The 15,554-nt window shown below is 39.5% G+C and overlaps 1 protein-coding gene across 3 annotated transcripts in view; it reads right to left on the bottom strand.

Annotated features, from left to right (window-relative positions):
- The window catches only part of CNTNAP5 (contactin associated protein family member 5), an 801,428-nt gene that overhangs the window by 505,695 nt on the left and 280,179 nt on the right, over positions 1-15,554 (bottom strand). The gene's annotated exons all lie outside the window — the stretch shown is intronic.

The following is a 15,554-nucleotide window of genomic DNA, read 5'->3' as shown; positions in this document are numbered from 1 at the left end:
CCAGGAATGTTACAGGTGTATCTGGTAGGAATGTATAGAATCTTATATGTAATATATACTCAATGAATTTTCATTAATGGGATTCAGAAATTATAGATAAGGTAGCAAAAAGAATTTCACGCCTTCTTATTCTTTGTTAAAGTTACTAAAGTCATGTCTCCTCACAAACACTAGATATTGAAATTTATTTTTTAAGAGCTGTGAAAAAGGTTGATCGCTTTGTGTAAACGTGTTGAAGAAATGTAAAACAACAACAACAGCATTTTATGAGTGTAAAGGTGTAAAAACTGACAAGAAGAGATGAGGGATTAAAAGAGGAACAAACCATTTGTATTTCTATAAATTGCGTGTATTTACATAGGTATTTAAATGTATCAGAAAACATAACGAATATTTTAGCATTCCAAGTAGTCACAGTGGGTGGAGATTAAATTTTCCTGATACTGCTAGGCTTGCTTATGAGTTTATAACTCTTCTTCTTTCTAACCAGTTTATGTTAGAACTAAGAGCTCATCCTTTTGATGCTACCCATAGCAACAAAGATTTATCCTTTCAAGGTGGATGTTAGTTTAGAAAGAGCCAGAAGTCATTTCAAAATCAAGTCTGGGGAATACGTGAATGAGCAATTTGGCGACACTGAATTGAGCTCACAATAATAAAGAAGGCTGGGTTAATTCTGTGGTTTGCATTAGAGATCTTAAGGTCATTCCAGAATAAAAATATCTCATGGTGCTGTAATAAATGGAAACAACATTGAAATAAGTGTAATTTCCCATAGTGACTATTTTGAAGGAAATGCTACTTGGTTGGAAGTATACATTTTTTTAAGATTTTATTTTTAAGTCATCTCTACACCCAACGTGGGCTCAAACTTACAACCCCAAGATCACAAGTACCACACTCCACTGAGTGAGCCAGCCAGGAGCCCCTGAAAGTATAATTTCTAGTAACTCAAAAAGAGTCAGACTTCTTAATAGGTGTGATAGCCAAAAGATTGGTGCTTTTACCATACACAAGGATCAAACAATTTAAGAGAAAGCATTAACAACCTAATAAATGTGTAAAGGTCATGAACAATTCACAAAGGAAGAAAACCAAATGGCTCGCACATTTGAAATATATAATTCAAAGTAACATTTTAAACATGAGATGCCAGCTCAAAGCAACAATCCTATACAATCTCTATTTGTTAAATCAGCAAATGTTAAAAGAAAAAAGAAAAGACTGTGCCAAATGTTTACAGGTTACCAAAGAATGAAAACATGCACGTCTTAGAGGAGTATGGATCGAAACAAGAATTCCTGAAGAAAATTTTTAAATTTATATGTATTTACATACATAGATCTATAAAGAAAATTATATATGCAGATAGATACTTAATACATAGATGACAGATGGCGAGGTGGCTAGATGACAGGCAAATGATAGAAAATAGATAAGAGAGATGAATAAGAGATTGAAGCACATGCAATACTTATGTCCTTTGATCTTAAAGCACAACGTCTAGAAATCTTTCAGAAAGTAATCCAGAATAATGGGAAAAAAGTAACTTACACAACTACATTCGTTATAACATTATCTACAAAAGTGGAGAATAGGGAACAAAAGCTTGAAGTCTAGTATTTTCCTCTTGGTTGTGTGCCAGAGTGAATGTTAGTGACAGTTTTGTTTAGGTGGTATGTTGATGACTGATTCAAAATACGTGTTAGCATTTTCTAAAGTTAATATAATAACCATGGCTTTTTGATAACTAAAAAGGAAGATTTATTATGAGAAAGTCCCTTTACAAATTTCTCATATGTCCTCAAATTGAAAAAGAACATCTACTAAAAATATAACGAACATTATATCTAATAGTGATAGACTGAGAGGTTTTCTCCTATGTTTAGGAACAAAATAAAGATGTCGCTCTCCTTACTTCCTTACTCTGATTCAGTGTTTACTCTAGGTCCTAATTAGCGCAATTAGGTAAGAAAATGAAATCAAACGTTTCCAGGTTGGAGAGAAGGAAGTAAAACCATCTCTATTTGCAGCTCAAAAGAACGTATATGTAGAAAAGCCCTGAAGAACATGAGTTCAGCAAGCGTAGTATCCAAGATCGATATACAAAACTCCAATTTTATTTTCATACATTAGCAATGAAAAATCTGCAAGGGAAATTGAGAAAATGATTCACAATATAGTAAAACACTAAAAATAATTAGAAAAAAAATGCCAACAGAAGTATGAGATTTGATACGGAAAAGTACAAAGCATTGTTGAAAGCAAAAATCCACACAAGTGGGAAGAAATACTGTTTTCATGGATTGAAATAATTAATATTGTTAGGTTGTAATACTTCCTGAGTTGATCAACAGATACAATACAATCCCTATTGAAGTTTGAACTTCTTTTTTTGAAGAAGTAGGTAAGCTGATATTAAAATTCATATAAAATACAAGAGGCCCAGAACCCAGAATAGTCAAAACAATCATGAAAAAGGAAAACAAAATTGGAAAACTCATACTTCTCAGTTGCAAAATTACGACAAAGTTGTAGTAAATGTGACAGTTTACTGGTCCTGGAATACAGTTAGAAATACAGACTAATGGAATAGAATTAAGAGTCCTGTGATAGGAGTGCCTGGGTGGCCCAGTCAGTTAAGCGTCCAACTCTGGATTTCAGCTCAGATTATGATCTCACGGGTTTGTGAGATTGAGCCCCGAATAGGGCTTTCTGCTGACAGCCTGAAGGCTGCTTAGGATTCTCTCTCTCCTTCTCTCTGCTCCTCCCCCACTAACACACGTGCATTCTCTCTCTCTCTCTCTCTCTCTCTCAAAATAAGTAAATATACTTAAAAAAAAAAAACAGTTCTGTAATAAACCCTTCCACTAATTTTGACAAAGATGCCGAGACAATTCAAAGGAGAAAGAATAGTCATTGCACCAAAGGGCACTGGGATAGCTGGATTCCACATGCAGAAGAAAATATTGGGGTGCCTGGGTGGCTCAGTAGGTTAAGCATCCAACTTTGGCTCAGGTCATGATCTCATGGTTCTTGGGTTCAAGCCCCACATCGGGCTCTGTGCTGATCGCATGGAGCTTGCTTGGGAGTTTTGCGTCTCCCTCTCTCTCTGTCCCTCCCCTGCTTGTGCTCTGGCTCTCTCTGTCTCTCAAAAACAATAAATAAACATAAAAATTTTTTAAAACGAGGAAAATATTGAGGTCCCTCCTTTATACCATCTATAAAAATGTATATCAAATGGATCTAAGACCTAAATGCAGGAGCTGAAACTCTAAAACTCTCAGAAAAAGACATGGCATAAATCTTCATGACCATGGAGTAGACAATGATTTCTTGCCATGTCACCAAAAACAAAAGTGACAAAAAAAGGGAAAAAAAAAAGTAGAGAAATTAGACTTTAATGATTTTTTTTAAAGTGTGGGTTAAAAATCACCAATGAGAAAGTGAAAAGACAATCCATAGAATGGGAGAAAATACTTGCAATCATGCATCTAAAAGGAGTCCAGTACAAGAATTCATAACAAAATCTTAAAACTCAACAGTAAAAAGACAAAGGACTCAATTTAAAAACACATGAAGAATTTGAATAGACTTTTCTCCAAAGGAGACATACAAATGGCTATTAAGCACATGAAAAGATGCTCAGCATAGTCATTAGAGAAATCCAAATCAAAACCACAATGATGTTCTACTTTATACCAGTGGGATGACTAAAATGTAAAACAAACAAACAAACAAAAAACCTAAAAACAAAACAGACAGTAGCAAGTGTTTGCAAGGATGTAGGGAAATTACACTATTGGTGGGAATGCAAAGTGGTGAAGTCATTGGAGTAACAGTTTGGCAGCTCCTAAAAAATGAAATATGAGTTATATGAGAGTATATGAGTATATGAGTATATGAGAGTGACTGCAAATTGGAACGGGGTTGTGTTTTGCGTGATGAAAATTTCTGAAATTAGTGGTGATGGCTGTGAATAGGCTAAGATGCACTGAATAGTATGCTCTAAGGGGGTGAATTTTATTCTATGTGAGTAATACCTTAATAACAAATGTATTTCCCATTAAAAAATAAGTATCATGGGGGCGCCTGGGTGGCTCAGTCGGTTGAGCTTCTGACTTCAGCTCAGGTCACGATCTCACGGTTCGTGAGTTTGAGCCCTGTGTTGGGCTCTGTGCTGACAGCTCAGATCCTGGATCCTGCTTCGGATTCTGTGTTTCCCTCTCTGCTAGCCCTCCCCCATCCCCACCCCCGGCTTGTGCTCTCTCTCTCTCTCTCTCTCTCTCTCTCTCAGATATGAATAAACATTAAAAAAAACATTTTTTAAAAGTGTCATGTATTCACACACACACACACACACACACACACACACCTGTACTTAAATACAGTTTCAAATCCTTAGGGGTATAAAAATGAGAATCTGCTAGATGATGAACATATTTGGAAGATGAATAGGCCATGAATTCTGAAGCCACAGTTCAGCACTTCTTTTTCACTCTATTTTCCATCCTGTAAAGGGCTAAGGAGAAGTAGCATGTAAACTGTCATGGGTAAAAACTTTAAAGGTGGCGGAGGGCAAATTACACGTATGTGAGTTGTTTGTGTCCGTTGGGGTGTAGATGTAAACATACAGACACGCTCACGTATTCGCTTTTGTACTGTATTCATCTTCGTACCGAAGATGGAAGCAAAGGGCATTATTTACAATGTTAATTTTAAACTGGCAGCTGATGAAGAACCTGGGTTAAGTGGCCTGTGACACAAGGGAAGTGTGAGAGAGGAGGGTAGCAGGCACCCCCACTGCAAAGTTATACAAATGGTAAGCCAGACTCTGGCCATCCCTGTTCACCTGCTCACCTCAAAACTGCACACATACTTAATTCAGGGAATAGAGATCAAAGGAATCAGCCCCTCTTTCACAGCTTTCTTCTGTGCAACTCCTTAAGCCTCCCCTGCCCTCCCTTCATTGGTCTGTTTTTCTAGAAGTGCTCTTGGACCTGACCTCCTGCTCTGGGAGGCTCTTGTGAGTCAGTGACCAGCCCTTAACCATCAGCCACCAAGAAGCTTCTCCTTATCTTCCTCCTTCACAAGAAAAGGAACATTTAAAGAAGCTGTACCTTATCCTCCACCAGCTGTCCCCCAAAAGAGCAAAAGGCTGTGCTGAGAAAAATTAAGAAAGCATTCAAGCTTTGACAACCATATTAGTTTCCTATTGTTGATGTAACAAAGTACCCCAAATTCAGTGGCTTAAAACAACACAGATTTATTATCTTATTGTACTGGATTTTAGTGATGCTACACTCAGTTATTTATGAGCATCTATGTACTGAAATCACTAATAAAATATCTTCAAAATTTGTCATTTAATAAAAAAATATAAGTTCAGTTTCTTAAAAATAAGTCTTGATATTCTTCCCTAGCTTTCCACTTTATCCAATATTAATTAGAAGAGCAAGTCTTAAAGAGTAATTGTTTTTAGTTTATTTTTAAAATTCTAATCGGTAGAATTTATGCATTTTAAAGTGTTATTAATTAGCACTTTTAAAATGTCCATCTAGGGGCGCCTGGGTGGCGCAGTCGGTTAAGCATCCGACTTCAGCCAGGTCACGATCTCACGGTCCGTGAGTTCGAGCCCCGCGTCAGGCTCTGGGCTGATGGCTCAGAGCCTGGAGCCTGTTTCCGATTCTGTGTCTCCCTCTCTCTCTCTGTCCCTCCCCCGTTCATGCTCTGTCTCTCTCTGTCCCAAAAATAAATAAACGTTGAAAAAAAAAAATAAAAAAATAAAAATAAAATAAAATAAAATGTCCATCTATGTAACCCTTTGCATTTCCTGCAGAAGTCATAGGGGCTGTGTTGTTGCTAATTGATATGTTTGTAGTGTTTGTACTCATGTGTAATACTGACACATTATTTGACTCTCAGCCTCCAATTTACTTCCTTCCAGACTAAAAAAATGTATCTGTGGTTAAAAGGAAGAAGAAACCAAAGTAAACCATAATAATCACAGCTCACAATCTTGCTGATTTTTTTTTTTTTTTGACAGAGATAGAAAGAGACTGAGAGCAGGGGAAGGGGGTGGGGGAAGAGAGAACGAGAGAGCAAGTGAGAGAGAAAGAGAGAGGGAGAGAATCTTAGTCAGGTTCTTTACTCAGAGCAGAGCCCAACTCGGGAGCTCAATACCATGACTGTAAGATCAGACCTGAGCTGAAATCAAGAGTCGGATTTTCAATAGACTGAGCCACCCACGCACTCCCCTGCTGATGATTTTTGAACTTCAAGATTCATACTGTGGCATCAGTGACAGTTACTTCCCCAGTGTTGGAGTTTTAAGTATCTCTCTATTTTGTTCACTACAATGCCATGCTTTTTTTTTTCCCCACCGAAGAAAATACATTGGAATTCAAGTAAGCAAGTGAGTAATATTTATTCTAGAGATACTATTGAGATAACCTTGAATGCACCTTAGTTTATTTTAAAAAGTAAATCATTCACAAACTTCAACACAGTATTATGATAGAAAAATATTTGCAGTACGATTTAGAATTGATCTCAACCCACTGGTGTGGCAAGCTGTTGATTTAAAACCAAGAGATTCATGTGTCTGGAGCGTGTCTTCTGTTCCGTAGTCTTCAGAGTATGGCAAGGTCAGGCCAGTTGGTATTTTCTTTATTGTTACTTCTCAATTTTAGTAACTACTTCGGGTTGATGGGAATTTTAGGTAAATGTATGTGGGTGGGAGGGGGAAAAGCTAGAACTGGAAGGGTAAAGGATCATTTCACTGAACTCAGTAAGGAAAGGAGGCCATAGTGAAGCAGGAAGAAAGTTTGCTGCCTCATGGCAAAGTCGTTCGATGTTTTGGTCCTCACTTTGTCCTCTGCTCTATTCCAATTACCGTGATGAGTAAACGGGACGGTGGCTATGAAAAGCACTTTGAAATATAATGGTTATCATGTCAATGTAAGGACGCATGGACAGAGTTAGATCCGTATTGTGAATACATTCACTAAATTATTTTACTTACGAATGCTGACATTTTCATAAGCCCTTCTTTCCACTTCTGTTCAATTCTAAGCCGCTATTCAATTTGCTGTGTAATTCCTCTTTGGGGAAGTCAGATTTTAGCATCTGTCCTTCCCCATGCTAATGACAGCAGGTCTGCACCTCCACGCAACTGATAATGAGCTTGCTGCAATGTTGTCCCGGTTTCCACTGAGTTTTTATTTGGGTCACGGTAATAGAGCAAACTCAGAGAGGAAATGGTTTCCTAGAAGCCTGCCTGACGACCCCACAATGGAGGTGACTAAACTATATATTCTGACATAGTTAAAATATTATAGGAGATAAGTGCATTCAAACTCTACTAGTTACAACAAAACCTTCAATGGCTTAAAGTCAAAGAACCACACTGCCTTAGATCCAAAGACCTTTGTAACTCTGCAGTGTTACACACAGTTACCTCCACTTTCCTTTCCCACAGGTATTCAGGTATTCAGGTATTTCGGCCCAAGTTGCCTTTTCCTTGTAAGCCTGCACTACTCTCCGCTACTGGCCTCCCGCCTCTTCTCTTTCTCTTCTCCAACCTGGTCAACAGACTGCTACAGGATTCATCTTCATTTACAGCTTCAATCACATCACACTCCTGCTTATAAAATGTCAGAGACCTATTGTAACTTGTTATTGAAACATTTCTGGCCATTCAGCATAGGATGGAGGGAGCCAAAGAGGTCTACCATGTTCTCACTGAGCAATCTCTGGCATGATTTTCAAACTTCCGGTGATCCCCCTCGGATCACTGGAAGTGCACGGAGGTGCAATTTACCACTTAACACCGTGTCATGATCAGAGGGTACGGAATCCATGTAAAGCATCCAGCAAGTCGATCATGCTCTTCTCTGCAGCTTTATCTGATTTTGATCCCCCACATGCATCACAAGTCTCAGACAGAAAGGATACTGGCTCTCCTGGCAACAGAACCTCTAGGGCCATCCACCCCTATTCTGGCTCATGATGCTCTACCCACTGGGAGGGTCTCCCCGCTACCACATCCATGAGACCAAGTCATGCCCATCCTCAGGGTTCAGTTTCAACAGCACTTTTTCCATGAAAGCTTTTCTTCTCACATTACCTAGATTAAAAATTTCTCCCTTTAAATCTCCCTAGCTTTCCTTTTATATTTCTGTTATAGAAATACTTGCCTCTGCCAGTCCTATTAGAACCTTTCAGCAAAAATCTTATTGTCTGGTGATACTGCTGACTAGAGACTTCTCTTCACCCTCTGCAGTGAGGAGAAGAGTTGCATCCATTTGCATTTCTTTGAGGTGAAATCTTGCAAGAGGACAATGCTTATATGCATTTAAAAGGAACAGTAAAAGGAAGGAAAGTCCTGGAGGGTGAGGAGGGAGAAGTCACTAATTTAAAGAACAAAGAGGAAGATTTGGGGGAGAGAGCTCTGGGGTAAGACCAAGATTTGAATGAGCTCCTAGAATTCAGAGAAAGAAGTAAGATATTATAAGCAGTATTCAAGACGAGGCAGTAGCTCACAGCCTCACTGGGGGAGGGGGAATGAGCACAAAACTACTGGTTTAAAAAAACAACACCTGCCATTTAGAAACTATAGGTTCTCGCATGGAATTTCCACTCCAAAAGGGAACAAATCCCAGAACTTCTTTGTCTCATACATGATATAAGAAAAATAAGAGCATTATTTGTCCTTCAAATATAACACACACATTGTAGCACCTGAAATTAAGCCAAATGAAAAAAAAAAAAAATCCCACCTTCTTTTCCCTGTAACTCTGCATCTTATATGTTTTGAAAACTTTCTTTCCATGAAAACTTTCAGCAGTTTTGAACACAAACAGGCCTTGCTCTAAGGTCGTGTTTTGTTTTGTTTTGTTTTGTTTTAATATGGAATACTCACTTAATTCTCAGGACCATCTTGTGAGTGAAACATTTTTATAATAATTATGTTATGCATGAGGAAGGTGGAAGCAGAGAAAAGCTAAAGTACCTTGTGCCTAGGTCACAGCTCAGAGTAAATTTCAGAGCAGGGATTTTAACCAAGGAATCCGCTTCCAGAGTCTCTGTGTTTCATTGTTTTAATAAACTTCCTTTCTAACACAGTATAATTCTGATCAGTTCACAGCCTCTTCTCTGTCAAGTAAATGCTTAGTACTCATAGCTCGGCCATGTATGGAAAAACTTGATGCTTTACTTTAGGGGTTTCTTCCCACAGCCATCATACGGACGCACACACGCTTGCAAAAACGCACCACTAGTTCTTGGCTGAAAAGCAAGTTCATTGCTCTAAAAATCATACTGAAAACTTCCTAATTATAGTACTGCTTCAAGAAGGAAGTGTATTTTGTGCAGGCCATGCACATAGCTTATCAGGAATTTTAAGCCCCATGCACACTCTCAGGAGGGATGAATTCTTCATGATGAGCCTTCTACAAAGAAACATCATTCCGCCTACCCGCCTACTTGCCTACCCTCCTGTGTCTAAACTTGATGTTCTCTTGGCTCTCTCCCATGACTGCACTCCACTCTGATACATTCTGCAAACATTTAATCCTATTCATTACTTGTTTGTTATCTGCATTTATCCTCCTTAAACTCCTTGCAGGTCTCATTGTTGGAGCCAGAGTGACTGTGCTTAAATCTTAAGCCTCTGGCTGGTGTGGCTCATGCTTATTCTCTCAGTATGAAGCCCTGAACCTGCCCCACCCACTTTAGAGAGACATGAGGGGGAAGGGGGCCCAGTCAGGGCAGCTCACTTTCCAGGGAAGATTTCCAGTTACAGTTTCTTCTAGTACTCTAACTAAATTTGAGTTAAGGCAGTCAGATCCCTACTTAGGCATCTCCGTCCTTATTTGCAACATGTGAATAGTTAGAATATAAAATATTCAATTGGGAAGGAAGCTTGGAAATATTCTCATTTCCCTTTCTCATCTTACAGATGGAGAAATAGAAGCTCGACAGGAGAAGGGACTTGATCAATGTCTTCAATTATGTTAATGAGTGCCAGATTTGGAGGCAGCAAAAGCTTTTGACTCCAGGATTAATACTTTCCAATCAGGTGCACTACAGGTCAAAAGGAAAAAAAAATAATAATGCATGGAGACACCTGTGTCATAGACACATTGCTGATGAGATAAAGTTTTGCAGGGTTCCATCATGGGATAGCGAATTGCTTCTTTTCTTCCGTATCACTAGTCATCATACTGGTTCAATTTCTCATGACCCATTTCTGGAAATTCTGAAACTGAATGAATGGTTCTGTTTCTATTTCCATTCGTGTTCAAACTATCCTGAGTAGAACTGTAATAAAACAGTATTTCTTGTACTGTGTGTTTATGTTATTCCCACTCAAAAGGATTTCTAGAAGATATAGGCAATTGCCTTTAAGGTCATAGAACCACAAAAACCTTGAAGCTGATGAGAACTTATTTTTTCAAATGGCCCCCTTTCCATTGTGAAGAACTAATTTCTCCTTTCTCCCCCTTGAGGTCTTCAGGAAGCCGCCTTTCCTGCCCCTCTATCTGGTCAGCAATCATTCTTACAAGCTTTTGCTTCTGTTACACACAACATGTTGGTTTAAGGTTGTCAGTTGACAGGACTGCCTCACTCATTGGACTACACACCCCTTAGAGGAAGTAACTCATTCACTTTCAAACCCCCAGGGGTTAACGCATTTTATATGTGTTATATACATTGACTTATAACTTCTGCCCCTACCCTCAAACTTTGGGGACCCAATGAACTATCTGGACACATGAGCGCTTGAGGAATTCTCTCCGGGTCCTGCCTTCCATTTGCCACATATCTGCTCATTCTCTATTGTCATCTTCATTCCAGCCCAATTTTCTCTGACTTTATTTTGACTTTCCATAGACCCATTTGGACCCAACATACACACCTATGGACCTAGAAATTCAATTTTCAGACCTTTCATAACCATTGCCAATGCAGCTTACATACACTCTGGCTCTGGGAACTCTGGAATTGGACCATAGCTTGTTTTGTTCATCTTCTATGCTCACTGTCTGTCACAGTGCTTGACACATATTAGATGATCAATTAAAAAAAAATTAAAAGGCAAACAGATTAATGAATGTCAATTAGCACATCCATTTCTGGCTCTGTCTTTTTTTTTTTTTTTCCCTTGGTCCAGATTCTATCTAGTACTTTTCCGAAATTGGACCTCCAGATCCCAACACAAATACCTTCTCCTTCTCTTTCTACTCCTATAACTCACCTCAAAGCTCTCTGTTCTCCATCTCCCTCTTTCACATACACATGGACACACATACACAAAGGCCATAATGTTTCCCCTTTATTTTGACTTTCAATTTGAGTAATTGAAGGAGTTATCAAAGGTCTAATGAAGTAATGTAAGAATGACGTAATGCCTCCCTACCTAAGCTATTACCGCCATCTTGACAAGCACTGTTTAGTTAATTCTCAGAGCCCCCCCCCCCCCAGGAGACAGGGTTGACAGACCTGACTTAGCTTGCCTCTGCTTGTGATCTGAGGATTCTGCGGCAGCGCTGTTACATCTATACACACACGATGCCCCCATCTCTACCATGGTCTTGGTGCCCCCAGTGACTGGGCCCATTTGTGCCCATCTCCTCCTATAGATGGAATCCCTGTCCCTGGCTGCTTTGTTGTGCTTGATTCCCTTGGATAGTTTAGTTGATGCAAGAGATGTATTGTTTTTTTCTTATAATTTTTTAAATGTTTTTTTATTTATTTTGAGAGAGAGAGAGAGACAGAGACAGAATGTGAGTGGGAGAGGGGCAGAGAGAGAGGGAGACACAGGATCCAAAGCAGGGTCCAGGCTCTGAGCTGTCAGCACAGAGCCCAATGCAGGGCTCGAACTCACATGCCATGAGATCATGACCTGAGCCAAAGCTGGGAAGCTCAACTGACTGAGCCATCCAGATGCCCCAAGAGATGTATTATTGAATTTTATGACTCATAGGACTCTAAGACCTTATTCACATCTGCATATAAAATTAGGTATTGACTTGATTCTGTGAAGTTCTGTTTTAGGACTTCTTTATAGCCTTAAGATCAAGTCAGACAACTAGAGGTGCTAAGAATTAAGAGCCTAAGGTATCTGTTTTGTAAGTTCCTGACTTCCATGGGAACGTCAGTGCCCAGATCAAGTGCCTCCCCTGAGAAGGTGTCTATGACCCATCTGGGCATATGTGGTAACTTTATGTATGGAAGAACTATCTAGTCCTGGCCACATGTCAGATGTTCAGTTAATGTTTATTGAAAGCATAATTTTGAGTGCCTGGAATTTTATTTATTTATTTATTTATTTATTTATTTATTTATTTAATGTATGCACTTATTTTGAAAGAAAGAGAGGCAGAGAGAGAATCCCAAACAGGCTCGGTGCTGTAAGCACAGAGCCAGACGCGGGGCTCAAACTTGGGAACCCTGGGATCATGACCTGAGCTGAAATCAAGAGTCAGCTGCTTAACCTACTGGGCCACCCAGGCATCCCAAGTGCCTAAAATTTTAAAGAGGCAGCAAAAGGATGTAAGTGGACTGCAGTTCTACCAGCAAGGTTTTGTTATCCTGGAGGAAGTAATGCTTTTGTCATCTGAGCACCTACTTCACGAACATTTTTACACAGAAAGTTCCAACTGCACAAGGAGGTTATTATTGCAAAACAAAGCAGCTAATAAAATGCCTATCGGTCCATTTTTCAGCTGAGAGTCCCCAGACAAGGTCAAACCAGCTCTATTAAATAGCCATTTTGCACACATACTTATTGTCCTGATTTTCATGATTATTATTATTATTATTATTCACTTTGTCCTAATCTGGGTGTCCAAATCATTTTATTACCCTTGTATTCCTTTGCTCTTTACCTACTAACCCCTTTCTATCACCTTCCTGTCTTGGTCATTGGCTACAGTGATATTTCTCAGATTAACCTAACTAACTACAGATGGTAAGCTCTCAAGCTTATAACAGACTAATACTAGCTAGTGAAGGATGTGCCTAACTTCTGGCGGAGCTAGAAATGGTGGAAATCACTAGTATGTGTCATATGTCACTGGCCTTAGCACATTCTAGATGTATCATGTGTCAAATAAGAATAATTTGTTGTCTTTGGAGATTTGTTTTGAAAAATAATTCAACAGGAAAATAGCTTATGAAAACAATATAAGAATTTTAGCTTTTAAATTTGAAGTGTCAAATTCAAGAGGCTCCAGTAGAATGTGCCCCAAGTTCCTGTTTGTTTATATTCCGAAAGTCAAGAAGACATAAAAACTCATACTGGGTGGCACATGGATGGCTCAGTCAGTTGAGCATCTGACTCTTGATTTTGACCACGGTCATGTTCATGGGATCGAGCCCCACATCGGTGGTAGCACAGAGTCTGCTTGGGATTCTCTCCTATCTCTTTGCCCTCACCCCACTCTCTCTTTCTCTCTCCCTCTCTCTCAAATTAAAAAAACCAAAACAAAACAAACAAACAAACAAAAAACCTTAAATACGACAACAACAAACTCATACTGAACATCTGTGCTGAGAATCAACATAATACTGGAGTCTGGGAGGCATTTCCCCTAACTTCCAAGCACACTCTAATTTGAAAAACACAGTGTCTATTAAAAATGATTTTTCAAATTTCCTCTAATGAGCACATGTTCTTTTATAATGGAAAAATATTTTCAAAAAGTCAAAGAAAAATTAATATTTTTCCCTTGTGTTGGATGATAAAAGTGAAAAACAAGTTCTAATTCTTTCTTTAATTTTTAGCCCCAACACAGAATTGCCCCTATATCCTTCTTGCTGCACTGCTTTTTCTCCAGTTCATCCTCTTTGGAACCGTATTATAGTAGGTGTTTTTAAACACTCCACAGAGCACCAGAATGACTGCTCATCTGGGTCCCAGAATACAGCGACTCCATTCTCCCCCACAGAGCATTCTGTTTTCCCCTAAACTAAAACCTGTGGTCACCCATTTATATGTGATCTTGTGGCCCATTGTGGCACATTCCTAAAAACTGAGAGTACTTAACGCGACATTAGAAATGCATAGCCCACCAATGAGCACATGTCCAGTTTTGTGTTTGGAGGGCACACACACACTCAACACACAAATGCCCACAAATATAAACTATGAGAAACACTCAAAAAAATTCAATTATGAATGAAGCTTTTTTTCTTCCTTAAGTGGTGCTTAACAAAGTGTCCAAATCCTCGTGTATTTGATGATGAGGATGATGATGATTTGGGGTACAGGGAAACCTTATTTGATGAAAAGACTGAAGACTTATAACTGAGAACATTGTCTTCAAGCATGTGCGATGAGGTGAGTCGGTGTCTGCCCTGAAGTGTCCGAGGCAGCTGCTCTCGAAATTGGAGGTGGGCAGCGGAGTAGTGATGTGGGGCCCCACAGGTGTCTGGTGTCATGCTACTCCAGTTAGATACTCAATTAAAGCAGCTCTTCAACATAGCAGCCAGTCAGGAAAATTCACATTATGGTGACAGTGGGACAGCTCTTTAGATCTATTAGAAAGGAAAAAAGTAGAGCCTTGACAGCTAGTGCTGATTGGTGGGCAGGCAGGAGGAAGGGTGGGTCCACTCAACACTGCTGGAGAGAATGCGTATTGTTTCAGCCTTGTAGGAAATCAATCTATCAACATCCATTTCCATTAAACATACACACACTTAATGGTGCAGAAAGCTCACTCCAGGGAAGGTAAGCCATAGAAATAGAAGCAGCAGCAGGTCTGGCTGTAAATGCAAAGGCGCTTATTGCAGTATTGTGTGTTTGCATCTAAATAGAAACCCAGGGGATGTTCACAGAGAGACGATGGCTAAAAAGATGGTAACATATCCATACCATGGAAGGATTGTATGGACATTAAAAAAAGAGCAGTTTGGTGCCTTACCTATGGGCTTAGAGGAAGCTGAGAAGGGGATATAATAGGATCTTGGTTTATAAAAGAAGGCATAACCAAAATTCCTATGCATGTCCTTTATTATATGGTCATAAGGTGATTCAATTAGTTATAAAAGGATGGATATCCATTGGACCCTCAGTATCGGCTATCAAGTTTCCACTTGAGGGCAAGCTCCCAGCACCCCAGGGACATTTGATAACATCTGAAGACAATTTTGGTGGACAAAGATTGGAGGGGGAAATGTATAGGGGAGCATCTAGTGGTGAGAGGCCAGAGGGCAACTAAACATCCTATAATGCCCAGGGCAGCCCTCCCCACCAAGGAATGATGTGGCTGAAAAAGTCAGTAGTGTTGAGGCTGAGAAATGTTGATCTAGGGAATGGAAATGGAAGGAAAGCACGGGAGGGAGATGATAAAGTGAGAAAAGACAAATGACTATTTTTTTTTTTTAAGTTTATTCATTTTTGAGAGAAGGAGGGAGGGATAGAGTGAGCAGGGGAGGGGCAGAGAGAGAGGGAGACACAGACTCTGAAGCAGGCTCCAGGCTCTGAGCTGTCAGCCCAGAGCTGGACACGGGACTTGAAGCCATGGACTGTGTGATCATGACCTGAG

The sequence above is a fragment of the Panthera pardus genome, unplaced genomic scaffold, assembly GCF_024362965.1.
Source record: "Panthera pardus isolate Hobbes unplaced genomic scaffold, ASM2436296v1 HiC_scaffold_10, whole genome shotgun sequence".
Taxonomy (NCBI): Eukaryota; Metazoa; Chordata; class Mammalia; order Carnivora; family Felidae; genus Panthera; species Panthera pardus.
Note: the sequence above shows the minus strand (reverse complement) of the source record. Positions and strands in the feature narration are given on the sequence as shown.